The sequence below is a fragment of the Peromyscus eremicus genome, unplaced genomic scaffold, assembly GCF_949786415.1.
Source record: "Peromyscus eremicus unplaced genomic scaffold, PerEre_H2_v1 PerEre#2#unplaced_1507, whole genome shotgun sequence".
NCBI classification, from domain to species: Eukaryota; Metazoa; Chordata; class Mammalia; order Rodentia; family Cricetidae; genus Peromyscus; species Peromyscus eremicus.
Window position 1 is genome coordinate 15,397 of NW_026735742.1, and position 13,746 is coordinate 29,142.

The following is a 13,746-nucleotide window of genomic DNA, read 5'->3' on the forward strand; positions in this document are numbered from 1 at the left end:
TTTATATATATCTCAAGTCATTTGTTTTAAATCATTATTTAAGCCTTTTTTATCCTCAGACCTTTATATCTTGCTTTTACGTATTCTAATAACTGTGAGGCATTTACCCAACTACCCCCACAGTTCCCCAGAGTTTTTATAGAGAAGCCAAGGGGTGGAGCAAAAGACCTCCTCCCCCAGCACAGCCAAGTGCAGACCATCCCAGACACCTGCACTTAGGCCCGTGGTCTAATCATCCTCTATGTGGACCTGCTGGGTAAAGCCACGAGGAACCTGAGAACGGGCTCCCACAGGTCCCCCTTTCTTAATATATATATATATATAAAAAATAACTATTAATGGCTTACAGCAATCTCCATAGCTGTTACACCTCCCAGTATGGGAGTAGATGATGATAAAGATGGCATTTCTCTTTTGAATTAGGTCTAAGGTGACTACAGCAGTCTTAGCTGCCTCAAGCCCTTTCTAAACCAAAAACTCTTAAGGTGACTACAAACTTAAAGAATCCCTTAGCTTCATCATTACCATTAACAGGTTAACATAAATATTGCTATACATAGTCACAATTCTCTCAATCTTACAACTCAAAGCAAACTCTTAACAGAACCATTTGAATTAGCATATATGGTGCTAAATATAGTTAACAATTTTCTCCATCTTACAACTTTAACTCAATCATTTGAATTTTCTTGCTAACAGAACATAGGAAAAACTTCAATGTATTCACATCAAACTTAAATATTTCCTTAACTCCACAAAACCAGGGTGCATTAATATCAATAGGTTTCTGCAAACATAATTCAATCTCATAACTCCTCCTTTTCTTTATAATTTTTTTAAACAAAATCTCAAACCTAGTTAGAGGAACCCAAACTTTTCCATTTAAACAGTTCCATTTGTAACAAAACCAGTCCCACAAAACAGTTTCTGGGTCATTACTGTAAGTAAACTCAAAATTGTCCCATTGCAATGAAATCTATTGTTCAGTTCATTAAGTCCTAAATTCAAATGATAAATTCTGGTACTAGCCTTCCAAATATGAAGAAATCCAGAACCAAAATCTTTCTGTAGTTTTATCTCATTTTAAGTTCAAAAAGTTCAAACAAGAAATAAATTCTGGTATTAGGCTTTCACTTCAAAATATGAAGAGATGTTTTTCAACCAAAACTTTTTGCAGTTAACAATTTTTGTTCAAACAAGCGTCTCTGAACTTATTCTTAAGCCAGAGACCTTTTTAGGTACAGTAGTATTCTAAACCGCACCGTTTTTGATGTTAGCTCAGGTTTTTCTGTGTTGTATCGATTTTCCACGGATCTCAGCTGCGGATGCCTTGTGCTGGTTCTGGCGTCCGCCATTCTTAGCTTCTTAGCGGCTTCTGGAACTTTTGAAAATTACTCTGACTGACTACTTTGCAGTCTACTAGGACACTTCCTTCCGTGTCTCAGGTTCTTTCAACCATATACATTAAGAATAGATTCACATTTAACATTTACATTTTACAAACTCACATATAACATTTTTTTTTAATTCATTGAGCTATCCTTTACTTGGAATTTGATACAGTTTTTTTTTTATCTTAACCAACAATAACTTGAAACCAATTCTCTTAAATGATGGCAAGTATTTGTAACCCACTGAACTTAAATGACCAAAACCCATTGTTATGCCCAGTTCGCCCCCAAAGAAGCCATTGGGAGACTTAAGTACAGAATGCAAAAAGCAAGGTTTATTCAGATGAAGTCAAAGTTTACAAGCCGCGGCAGGGGGCTTGTTCCAAATCTCTCACGCACAGCAGGGAGATTGGAAGGAGCGCACCCTTTCTTTGTGAGGCTAGTTAAACAACCGTGTCTAGGAGTTTTACGAGCTGTCTCCGGGGTTCCAGAAGTTTGGGATGTTTTATGACCACTTAGCCTCTGCCAGATGGCCATATATTCTGACTCTGTGTTTTTCTAAGTTCCTGTAGCTGATAAAGCCACCTGGGAAAAAGGGGTCTAACTTCTTATCTACACTTAGGAATCCTGGTTTAGGCTCCTCTTTGTCTGTAGGGAATAGAAGAAGGGGAGTTATTGAGGTTTCACACCATGTAAATTTTTATTTTTTCTGTGGAAACAAAAGCATAATTTTCCCAGTATCTTGAACTAGTAATTTAACATTTTTTTTTAAGCAATACCAGGACAGAAAAGGGTTAACAAGAGAAGCTGCTGGCCAGCAGAAGAGACCTTGAAGTTATCACAGTAAAGGGAGGGAGGGGGAGCAGTGGGCGTAGAGCGTGTCCTTGACTGCCAGTGCTCCTAAAAAAAAAAGTTTTTGTTAACTCCTCTGACTAAAGTCAGATTCTCTGCTCAGTGTTCACACAGTTTTTTGTCAATTGCAGGCAGACCCCATTGCCCTGTCCAAAGCTCCCATCTTTGCTCGCCTGTACCGAGAACACACACTCCCACCCTCCTAAGAGCAGCCAGCTGGCTGCAGTCCTGATAGCAAGAGAGCTAGGGAGGGAGGGAGGTGGCCTTTGCTATGCCTCTCTCTCCTCCTCTTCCTCTAGGAAAATAAGGGAGGTTAGTAGACAGAAACAAATAACATTTACACAGACAATCCAAGTATCGGCACATCAGCACTGAGTCGATGGCCTCATTCACAGCCAGCAAGCTCTTGCAGAATGCAAGCCCCACCTGGCAGGAGCTACCTGTTTATCTCAGTTTAGTCGGGAAGTGGGGGTGGGGGACCCAGTTCCCTCTATTGTGGCTCCCACATCCTCTCAGTGGGCTAGGCAAAGGTATAGTGGAGAAGAAAGGAACTGTCCCATAGCGTCCGTCACAGTCAAGTCAACAATGAGAACAATTAACACATTACACACAAGACCAAGGGCACACGAAAAACTTTGCCCCAACAAGACAACCATCAAAGCTCCAAGAACAATGACAACCTGATGTGCTCTGGGGGGAGTGACCCTCCAGGCTCAATCACACCAAAAACAATCCAGACTCGAGGATCTCTGTCCTTGATCAAACAGACATCAGGGGCTTCCACATCCCTGTCAGTCAGACATGCACCTTTTTTTTTTTTTCTTGGAAGAGAAGGAGAGAGTAAAGTAACAATGATCACAACAAAACATACAAAAAAAACCCACAAAATGGCTCTGACAAATTCCCGGGACAAAATACAAAGTGGCACTTCCTCCCACCACCGTGGGGGAAGATACCCAAAGATGCTCCTAAACCAAATGGTCACCTCTGAGGTGGCCTCAAATGGCTCGAGACCAAGAGGTCTCTTGCCCAAATCAGGGAATGAGACGTCTCTCTTTCCCTTCCAGGATCACTGTCCGGACACGTCTGTCCCAGTGAGAGCCTGCAAAGTACAAATCGAGCCTGCAAAGTACAAATCGATCGACCGGTACAAAACAACAGTAACATGACAGACACAGACAAACAGAGAGCGCTCTTACCGGTAGATGTCAATAAACCTCTGGACACTTGAGGGTCCTGGTGGGGTCTCTGGGGTTCCCGGCCAACGCACCAAATGTTATGCCCAGATAGGGACCCCAAAGACTTCACCACAGACCTTAGGTTCAGAATGCAACAGCATGGTTTATTTCTGTTTGTTTACAAGCCTCGGACAGGGAAGCTCGATCCAAAGCACTCACTGGTAGTCGTGAGGCCAGGAGGAACTTCCTTTTTCTTTGTGTGGCTAGCTTTTTAAAGGCAAAATCCACAAGCCCTTCAGGGGGGTTGGGGGAGTTTCGCACAGGTGCAACTCGGATTGGTTTATTTCTATCTCTGTTCTCTTTTACTGGTTGGTGGTTACAATTTATTGCTTTGGGGGCAGTCCAGCACAAGTCCCAGGCTTTGTCCTTGAGCCACCATGGGGGCTGGCTGGCTAAACACGTACTGCACATAACTCTAAGTTGGTGAGGGGCCCCAGAAAGTAAACATCTGGCTGAACTTTGAGCAGTCAGAGTGTGTGCAGAAAGGGAGCTACTGCAAGGACTATGTCTTTTGTTCATGGCCCTCCCAGAAACTGCTTGCTCAAGTCTCAGGAAACTGAAATTGAGGCCTGATCTCTGAGAGAAGACTGAGCAGCCAGTTATGGCATCTGCTTGGTCCTTTCAATAGGTTTGACTGCAAGCTCAAAGAGATGACACCTGAGAGATGAAAGATAATAAAGCTGGAGCCACTGAGTGATGTACTGGTTGGAAATGTAGCTCACCATCAGATTTAAATCAACTTTTAGAAACGGTTTGAAGGTAGAGTAGGGGAAGGTGGTCAGTCTCACTATACAATGGGTTTATCTAAAGTCTTAAGCCATGATTCTCATAATAAATGCCAACTCTTTGGACCATGGGATGATTAAGACATACCTGTAAAGAATACACATCACTAGCCACAGTGGGCAAGCCAAACACATCGCTTAATTAAAGTGCAGGGAACGTGATCTTGAACTGGGAATAGATCAGAGTATCAGCTAAATTTCCTGGGATCTTTCATAGGGAAAGCACATCAACTTCTTAAATCTGAAGTTCCCTTTACATTTTCCTTTTACTTTATTATGGTTAGAACACTTAACGTTAGATCTAACCCCTGGAATTGAAGGGCGCTGGTTATTGGACATATTAAAAGGATGTTTGAGGGGTGCTGGTTATCGGACATACTAACTGGATGCTCTACTGGACCAGACCCTCAGCCCATCACTTAAAATTTTAAGTGTCCTCTCCTTTATCTCTTTATTTACTTTATGGAATAAAACTTATAATGTGGGCAGGGCACGATGGCACACTCCTTTAATCCTAGCACTGGGCAGGCAGAGGTGAGTGGATCTCTGTGAGTTCAGGGTCAGCCTGGTCTCCACAGCATGTTCCAGACAAGCCAGGGGTACACAAAGAGACCCCATCTTTAAAAGAGAACAATGTGCCATGGGAGGCCCTTTCTGAACAGAAACAGAGGAGGAGTGGATTGAGGGAAGGGCAGAGGGGAGGGGGGAAGGAATAGGAAGAGAGGAGGGAGGGAGACTGTGGTCTGGGATATAAAATAAATAAATAAAATTTTTTAAAAAAAGAGGAAGATGTGTAAGTCTAAATAACAGATAAAAAACTAAAGTTACTAAGGTAGCCAACCACATACCATTGAGTGGGTTGTACACGGAGGAAGAAAACCACCAAAGTCAATAAGGCTCTCACTTTCCCTACACTCGGTAAGCGGCATGCCAGAGAGGCCCTGTCACTCAAAACTGTGCACTCCATTCTCGGAGTATCTTCCCAGAAACAGCTGGAAAGCCCCGAAAATTCTCCATGAAAACTGAGGGTTTCTTTCGCTAATTCACAAATATCACTGAAATCATTATGCAAAATGCTGGGATACCTGAGTCCTTCTGCAATGCCCAAAGCTCCTGAATAGGGTGATCATTCTTGAATGATCACAGTCAGATGAGGGGTACCAAAAACCATGGATTGAGAAAACTAAAATGCATATTTATATGGAGTTCTTGCTAGATTCGGCAACACAGGGTAGCATTCCTGCGCACAGGCAGAGACCTGGTGTCCACTTGCCTTCCAGAAGAGTAAATGGACTTGCTTTCCATGATCTCAAGGAAAGAGAACAGAAACAAGAAAGAAACACACTAAGTACTTGACTCTCTGTAAGGGACGTGAGTCTCAAATCCTCATCATAAAAACAATGAGCCTTTGTTTAACAATAGCTGAATGCTCTAAACTGGAGGCTGGGAATGGGAGGAGGTGACATCCCACTTTCTCCTTTCTGCGTTATTTTAATTTTTCAACCTGCTGAGATTGGCATTTTCATTAATTTTCCTCAGGAGAAAGCGAAGATCCAACAATATTGGACGATGTGTGTGTGTTGGTGGGGGGTGTCGCACAGACAGACAACAGTGAAGCTATTACTGACTGAAAATAATGTTGTTTTAGATAAGACAGCTTGTGTGGAAAGCGGGGTAGAAACCTCATTTCCTCACTAACATGGAGCTGGTTGCCCACTAAGAAAAACAAAACAGAGATAATAAAAAGACTTGAGGAAAGGGATTAAAAAGGAAGCATCATTAGGAGTTTGGAGAAGGAAGCTGACAGTGACTAAGAAAATGGATTGTTCAGCAAAGATGAGGGCCTGCTAAGGCTAGAACTCATAAATTTGTTATGGAGCCAAGCAGCACAATTATGTAACTCCCCCTGGCGATGCTAGGGGACTAGAGGCAGTTGATTCGGGGTTGGCAGGACAGGGTGGTATTAAGCAAGGGCTTTAGAAGACTTGAGGGACTGTTAGTTCCCAAGCAGGTAAGATACAGAATCTGGCTTCTAGACCTTCTGCAGAGAGGAACACAATGGGGCCCCTAGCCAGGGAGATAAGCCATGAATGGACTCTCATCTCACCCTTAGGCTCATTCATTTGAATGCTTAATCACTGGGATCTGCACTATTTGAAAGAATTAGAAGGATTAAGAGGTGTGGTCTCATTGGAGAAATGTGGCACTGGGGGTGGTCTTTGGCTTTGAAGTTTCTAAAGCCCATGCCAAGCCCCGTGTGTGTGTGTGTGTGTGTGTGTGTGTGTGTGTGTGTGTGTGTGTGTGTGTGTGTCTCTGTCTACGGATCAGGATGTAGTTCTCAGCTACTGCTCCAATGTCTGCCTGCGTGCTGCCATCATAATAAAGTACTAAAACTCTGAAACTTTAAGCAATCCCCCAATTAAATGTTTTCTCTTATACTAGTTGCTTAAAAGTGGTGTCTCTTCACAGCAATAGAACAGTGACTAAGATAGAAGTTGGTAGAGCTGGACGCCTTTAATCCCAGCACTCAGGAGGCAGAGCCAGGTGGATCTCTGTGAGTTTGAGGCCAGCCTGGACTACAGAGCAAGATCCAGGACAGGCACCAAAACTACACAGAGAAATTCTGTCTTGAAAACAACAAAACAAAAGATAGAAGGTGGTGCCAGGGAGTGGGATATGGCTGTGACAGGCTTCACCATGTTATTTATTGTAGGAAAATGGAAGCCTTTGGACTAGAAAAGCAGTTGAACATTTAAACGGAGTGGAGTTTTCTGTGCCATCCCAGTAGGAGCATAGAAGACAGTGGTGCTGAGAGTGATGTAGATTATAATGGCCTGACTGAAGAGGGGGAAATATTAGTAAATAATCTAGAGACGGCTGCTCTTGTGATATTTTGTAGAAAAATGTGGCTGCTTTTTGCCCTTGTTCTCCTCACACACACCCCCAAAAAATATCTGTCTGAAGCTAAATTGGCGAGTTTTGGATTAATGGCATTGGCAAAGGAGATTTCAAGAGAGCCTAGTATTGACCCTGTCTTATGGTTATTAGTGGTCACTCTTATGCAGGTCTACAACAAAAAGGAACAAGCTTAGCAAGGAAAATACACAGTTTGAGAAGTAAAGGAGTACCAGGAAGTGTAATGTAGAAGACAGACGTTCCAGTGCTCAAGGAGATTAAAAGTTTAAAGAAAAGCTCGATGTTAAATGGAATAAATGGAATGGGGACTTCAGAGCAAGACCCTACCCATCTAAGCTTCCAATTTGTGAGAAGGAATTAAAGAAATGCTTAAGTAGTGAATAAAGCCATCAATAACAGAAAACTGATGCAAATTTAATTGAACAATGAGGCCAAATCCCAGCCCCGTCGAGCAGCAGAACTTGACAGTTTCAGCCACATGGTTCTGGCTTTAAAGTCAAGGATACAAGAAAGGAGTTGTGGAATCTCCCTTCATGGCTAAGAAAACCTGCTGAGGCCAGGGATGTGTCAGGGGTGTCCTACATGGAGGCCCAGAGAGGCCATTGTATGAAGCTGTGAAAGTGAAGCCTGGATTGTGTTGAAGGTCCCAAGATGTTGGAGATGTCAGAGTTGTGTGATACCTGCAAAAGAAAGCTGCAAACTAGGTGTGGAACCAGCCCAAGAGAGAAAAATATGTTGCAGTCAACAAAGCTGCATGGAGTTGGAAATCTGAAGAATGCTTTGACATCAGACATGGAGATGTAGAATTTAGAGTTTTCCCTGCTGGTTTTTGGTCTTGCTTTGGTCCAATATTTTCTCATTTTGTTTCTTTTCCTTCCTTTTGAAATAATAATGTATATCCTGTGCCACTATATGTTGGAAGTACGTGTTCTGCTTTTTTGTTTTGACCTTACAAGGGATTACAGTTTTAGAGATTACATGAATCTCAGAAGAGACTTTGAACTCTGGATTTTTAAACCATGTTGAGGCTGTGATAGACCATGGAGACTTTTTATGTTAGACTGAATGCATGTTTGAATTATGATATGGCTACAAGCCTGTGGGGGCCATGGAGTGGAATGTGGTGGTTTGAATAAGAATGGCCCCCATAAGCTCATATACATGAATGCTTAGTCACTGGGAAGCAGAACCATTTGAAAGAATTAGAAGGATTAATAGGCATGGTTTGGTTGGAGGAAGTGTGTCACTGAAGGTAGGCTTTGAGGTTTCACGAGCCCATGCCAAGCCCAGAGTCTCTCCCTGCCTATGAATCAGGATATAGTTCTCAGCTACTGCTCCAGCACCTGCCTGCATGTCACCAGGTTTCCTGCCACAATAATAATGGACTAAACCTCTGAAACTGTAAGCAAGCCCCAATTAAATGCTTTATCTTATAATAGTTGCCTTGGTCATGTTATCTCTTCAGAGCAATAGAAAAGTGACTAAGACAAAGTCAAAAATGGATAAACGTATAATAGGAGAAATTTTCTTTAAGTTTGGAGGGGGGGAGACATGTTTAACTAAAAGGGTTCATTAAGTGGGCAGCATAATGAATGAACAAAATGCTTTGGAGATATTCAGTCAGCCATCCCCTTACCATCTAATCCACATAATTCACTCACCCACCATACACCCCCTATCAACCCACCCAGCCACTCATCCATCTACTCATCTACACATACATACATACATACATACATACATGCAACAAAACATCATGCATTGTTTTAAATATGAGAGACACAACTATCATATAGGTAACAACGGAGCTCATCTCGAGGACTTAGAACAAGAAGGTAAGTGCAAGGGAGCTAATCAAACAAGATGGTTTTAGATTGCTGAATGCTATAGGGAAATGAGGAATGCTGTGGGGCACAGAAATATGAAGTAGGAATTCAGCTGGCTATGACAAAGTTATACCTTTAAGAAGCCAGGAGCCTTTCCAAAGGATAAAGCCAAGGCTTAAGGAGTCTTGGTGATATTGGCTTTTGAATATTAGCCATTTCCTGTTATGAATTTCTTATGTGCTATTGCAGCTTTTCCATTCCTAAGAACAGTATGTTTGATCATTCATTGGACACAATTTCCCCTATACAATTAAAGTATTTGTATAACTTTCTCCAACTGTGCTAACAACAGACACAGTCAAGATCCCTAATTTCAGGCCTTTCTGTAATTATTGTCATTAGCAACTTCTGGCCAGGACCTTCTCTGGATGAAAGTATCTTATCTGAGATACCTCCCAGACTTTTGTAAGAACAGACTTAAGCATCTAGACTATCTGTTTGAGAAGGCCTGGCAGATGTGCTAATTAAGCTTAACCTTCCCCTTTCCAAATCTTATCTCTAGTTTTAGATCTACCTTTAACAATTAACTCAGAACTAAAGAGTTTCTACTTACAGGTACATCAAGCTGGGACACAGGTTACCTAGCTACACTTCCCCTGCCCTGCCAGAAAATGGCAGCAGAGATAGCTTGGACAGATAAGGGGCTAAAGGGAAAAAGAAGGTAGTTTTATTTTCACCCATGACTTAGTGACTTATAGATTCTTAACATTTTAACTAACCACTTCTAAGAATATAGTTGGAGCACATGAAATCCCCTTTGCTTAGATATTAACCAAATTTAGCCCTTAGTTGATTCATTTCCCCATTAGTCACTTCGCTTTTGGGTTGCAGATGATGGCTGACAATTATTGCTTTTTTTGTGTGGATCTTATTGCCCCTCCTTTTGACCTTGAGGGAATTCAAGCCTGGTGACCTTTACTTAGCCAGAGCATTGCTACTGCATGAGTACATAACTGTAAACCTCAGAGACTTGAGGAGAACTAGATTGGAGGACTAGAAGAGGAAACTAGAAGAATGAGATGGAAGATGAGGAAGAGTCAGGTGGGGAAAAACAAGATGAGAAAGGAGATGGGAGAGGAGCTAAGATGGGAAAGAATTAGATGGATGAGAACCTAGATGGGGCAGAACTAAGATGAGAGAATTAAGATAGCACTTAGAGGGAACAGCAGAAAAATGTAGAGAGAAATTAGGCAAGAAAGGAGAGGCATTAGAGCAGAATAGAAGCTGTGGAGAGCGAGAACTGACTCAGAAAAACAAAGCGAATGGACTAAAGAGTTTCGTGTACATAGATTTATTCGAGTATCTCTCAGATTAATCAATCTGCCACTGGTAGCATCTCTTCTGGAACTCTGGGAGAAGGCTATCAAGAAGCTGGACTCCAATAGTCTTTGATAGAGGAGGAGTCATGTGACCAAAGTAAAGAGAGAGATGTCTTGGTGAAGAAGTGACATGGCCAAAAACTGAACAAAGGATCAGTTTGGTTTGCATTTCAGCTTTGCCACCTAAAAATTCAGGATGATAGTACCTGCCTGACAGTATTGTGAGTTCTCCTAAATTAGTAGTGTATGTAAGAGCCACAGAAGAATGCTTGGTATGCTCCAGGGTGAGAGCTGACTATGCTTCATATTTGTACTAACAGTATAGAAATGTCCAAACATATTGGCACATAATAACAAAGCTCAGAAAATCAATTGTCAAATGCGATGTTTTAAGTATAAAACAGTAAAAACAAACAAACAAACAAACAAACAAAAAACAAAGCACATGTTCTTAGTGTTATATATAAAGAAATTTTGGGAGGATACATAAAACCAAATGAAAATATTGATCAAGTGTGGTTACACACATCTATAATCCAGTACTTGGGAGGTAGAAGCAGAGAGAGAGTCTCTGTGAATTTGAGGCCAGCCTCATTTACATATGAGTTTCAGGCCAGCCAGGGCCACATAGTGAGGCCTTGTCTCAAGAAGAAAAAGAAGCAGGGGATGGTGAGGGAGGAGAAGGAAGAGGAAGAGAAGCGAAGAAAGAAGGAAAGAAAGAAAGAAAGAAAGAAAGAAAGAAAGAAAGAAAGAAAGAAAGGAAGGAAGGAAGGAAGGAAGGAAGGAAGGAAGAAAGAAAGAAAGAAAGAAAGAAAGAAAGAAAGAAAGAAAGAGAGAGGAAGGAAGGAAGGAAGGAAAGAAGGAAGGAAGGAAGGAAGGAAGGAAGGAAGGAAGGAAGGAAGGAAGGAAAAGAAAGAAGGAAACAGAATATAGATTATAAAAAGATAAAGAAGAAACTGACATTAGGAGGATTAAATGATGAGTGGTGTCTTAGGGTTTCTGTTGCTATGAAGAGACACCATGACCATGGCAACTCTGATAAAGGAAAACATTTAATTGGGGCTGGCTTACAGTTCAGAGGTTTAGTCCATTGTCATCATGATGGGAAACATGGTGGCATGCAGGCAGACACTGTGTTGGAAAAGGAGCTGAGAGTTCTACATCTGGATCCACAGGCAGCAAGAAGAGAGTGAAACACACCGGGCCTAGCTCGAGCATCAAAACCTCACAGCCTACCCGCAGTGACACACTTCCTCCAACAAGGCCACACCTCCTATTAGTGCCACTCTCTATGGGTCTATGGGGGCCATTTCCTTTCAAACCACCACAAGGGGGATGGAAGGACAAGTAAAAGAGGAAATATGAGGAGGTGCAACTAACACCAAAGGCCTGTTGTAAAGAACATCAGAAGCTCCTATTGTAGAAGCTTCCTAAAATCTATACATATATGAAAGAATTTAAATGAAATCGCCATATAATGGGGAAGACGATGCCCCAACTAAACACTTTATGCCACCCAATAAAACCTCTAGTTACACAGTTGCACTTTGTTGAGTCATTGGCCAAACAAGTCCCACAGACACCCTCCCCCAAACATCACAGGCTATTGTCAAGGCTATTGGTTGTTCTCCACAGTCTGATGGGAAGGCCCCGTTGCTAAAGACACCACTTACTTATGTATTGAACATGGAGAGATCTAGCCGGTGCCCAACTACAAGCTTCGCCCCTACTGACTAGCACTCATGGTGCTGGAAGATACTCTACATGTTACCAGAGATGAAAAGTAATCATCAATAGACCCTGTGACCTAAAGCAGCCATCTGCCTGTACTGGTGCAGCAGTGACATCAGTGTCATGGGAGGAACCTTTTTAAAGTTGAACTGTAAGGCCCACTCTGTGAGAGGGAACCCATTCCCGACACCACTAAAGTGCCCAAGAACCTGACACTAGATAGGCCATGGGCCTAAGGGAAAACTAATTACTATTGTTCTGCTAAAGGAAAATAGCAATAAAATGACTCCAAATGACATACTGCTATACCCATAGATCGGGGTATTGCTCAACCCTTAGCAGAGAAGCTCCTTCTTACAGTAGATGAGAGCTAACACGGAGACTCACAACTGGACAGTGTGCAGAGAGCGGGGAAACTTGGAAGCACTCAGTCCTAAATGAGATGTCTTCCTCAATCACTCCCCTCAAGGCTCATGGAAGAGGAGGGACGGGAAGACTACGTGGAAGAGGAGGCAGAGAGATTTTTAAGATCCAGAAGTTGATGGATTACTCTAAATAAATAGCACCCTTCCAACACAACAGGGATTACACACATATGAACTCACAGAAACTGTTACAGCAGGCACAAAACAGACACAATCCCAGCACCGAGAAGAGGAAGTGGACACAAAGGTCCATCCCCAACCAAGAAGCTATTTGCAATTGCTAACTGCTGGGAAAAGGAAATCATTTTCCCCCAGGGAAGTCTCACAGGGTATATCAACTTCGATCCAGGGCAAGCCCGTGCCCGGGAGTTGGACAGCATAAACTGGATTCCATGGTTTTTATTTTTATGGGGTTTTTGGTTTGTTCTGGTATTTTTGTCTTATGTTTTGTTTGTTATGATTTTTTTTAAGAAAGAAAGAACATGAAGTTGGGTGAGTAGGGAGGTGGGGAGGATCTGGGGGGAGGAGGGAGGGGAAACATAATGGAAATGTATTCTATGAGAAAACAAATGAAATAAAAGAAAAAATACTACATAGTTGGCTTTAGTTTGGAGAAGTGAGAAGAAGTGGGTGGGTGGAGGACTCAGGTGAAAGCAAGACTTTTCATAGTGGATGGTATTTCATAAATTTGATGGGGTTTTGGTGGGGGTGCAGGTTCCTGTGTGTGCAAGTATGTACAGATGTGTGTGCATGTGTGTTCAGGTGCTGCTCCTCCTCAGGAACTTTCCATCTGGATTTTTGAAATGGTCTCTCATTAGCCTGGGACCCACCAACTAGAGTGGACTCCCTGGCTGGTCACAGGCATCAGCTCACATCCACCTCCCCGGCACAGGGACTAGAGGTGTGTACACCACATCTGGAGTTTTTACATGGGTTCCAGGGGTCAAACTTAGTTCCTCACGCTTTGCTGAGCTACCTCTCCAGCCACTAAGAACAACTCACTTAAAGAAAAAAAATAATTAATATAATAAGTATCCCTCATCTTCTGTAATTAAAATGCCATGGAGGTGACTCTGTGGGATCAAAAGAGACAGACAAAGGTGACACCCTGGGACCTCCACCCAACAGGATCATGAGCTGCAGTTGCAGAGACAAAGCACGTAAAGCAGATGGGAAGGAGACACAGTGTGGGCCAGGTGTGGG

General features: G+C 42.4%; 1 protein-coding gene across 1 annotated transcript in view; it reads right to left on the reverse strand.

Annotated features, from left to right (window-relative positions):
* Slco5a1 (solute carrier organic anion transporter family member 5A1) overlaps positions 1–13,746 on the reverse strand; it is a gene marked incomplete at its 3' end in the record, with an annotated part of 80,259 nt that overhangs the window by 12,585 nt on the left and 53,928 nt on the right. The window lies entirely within an intron of this gene.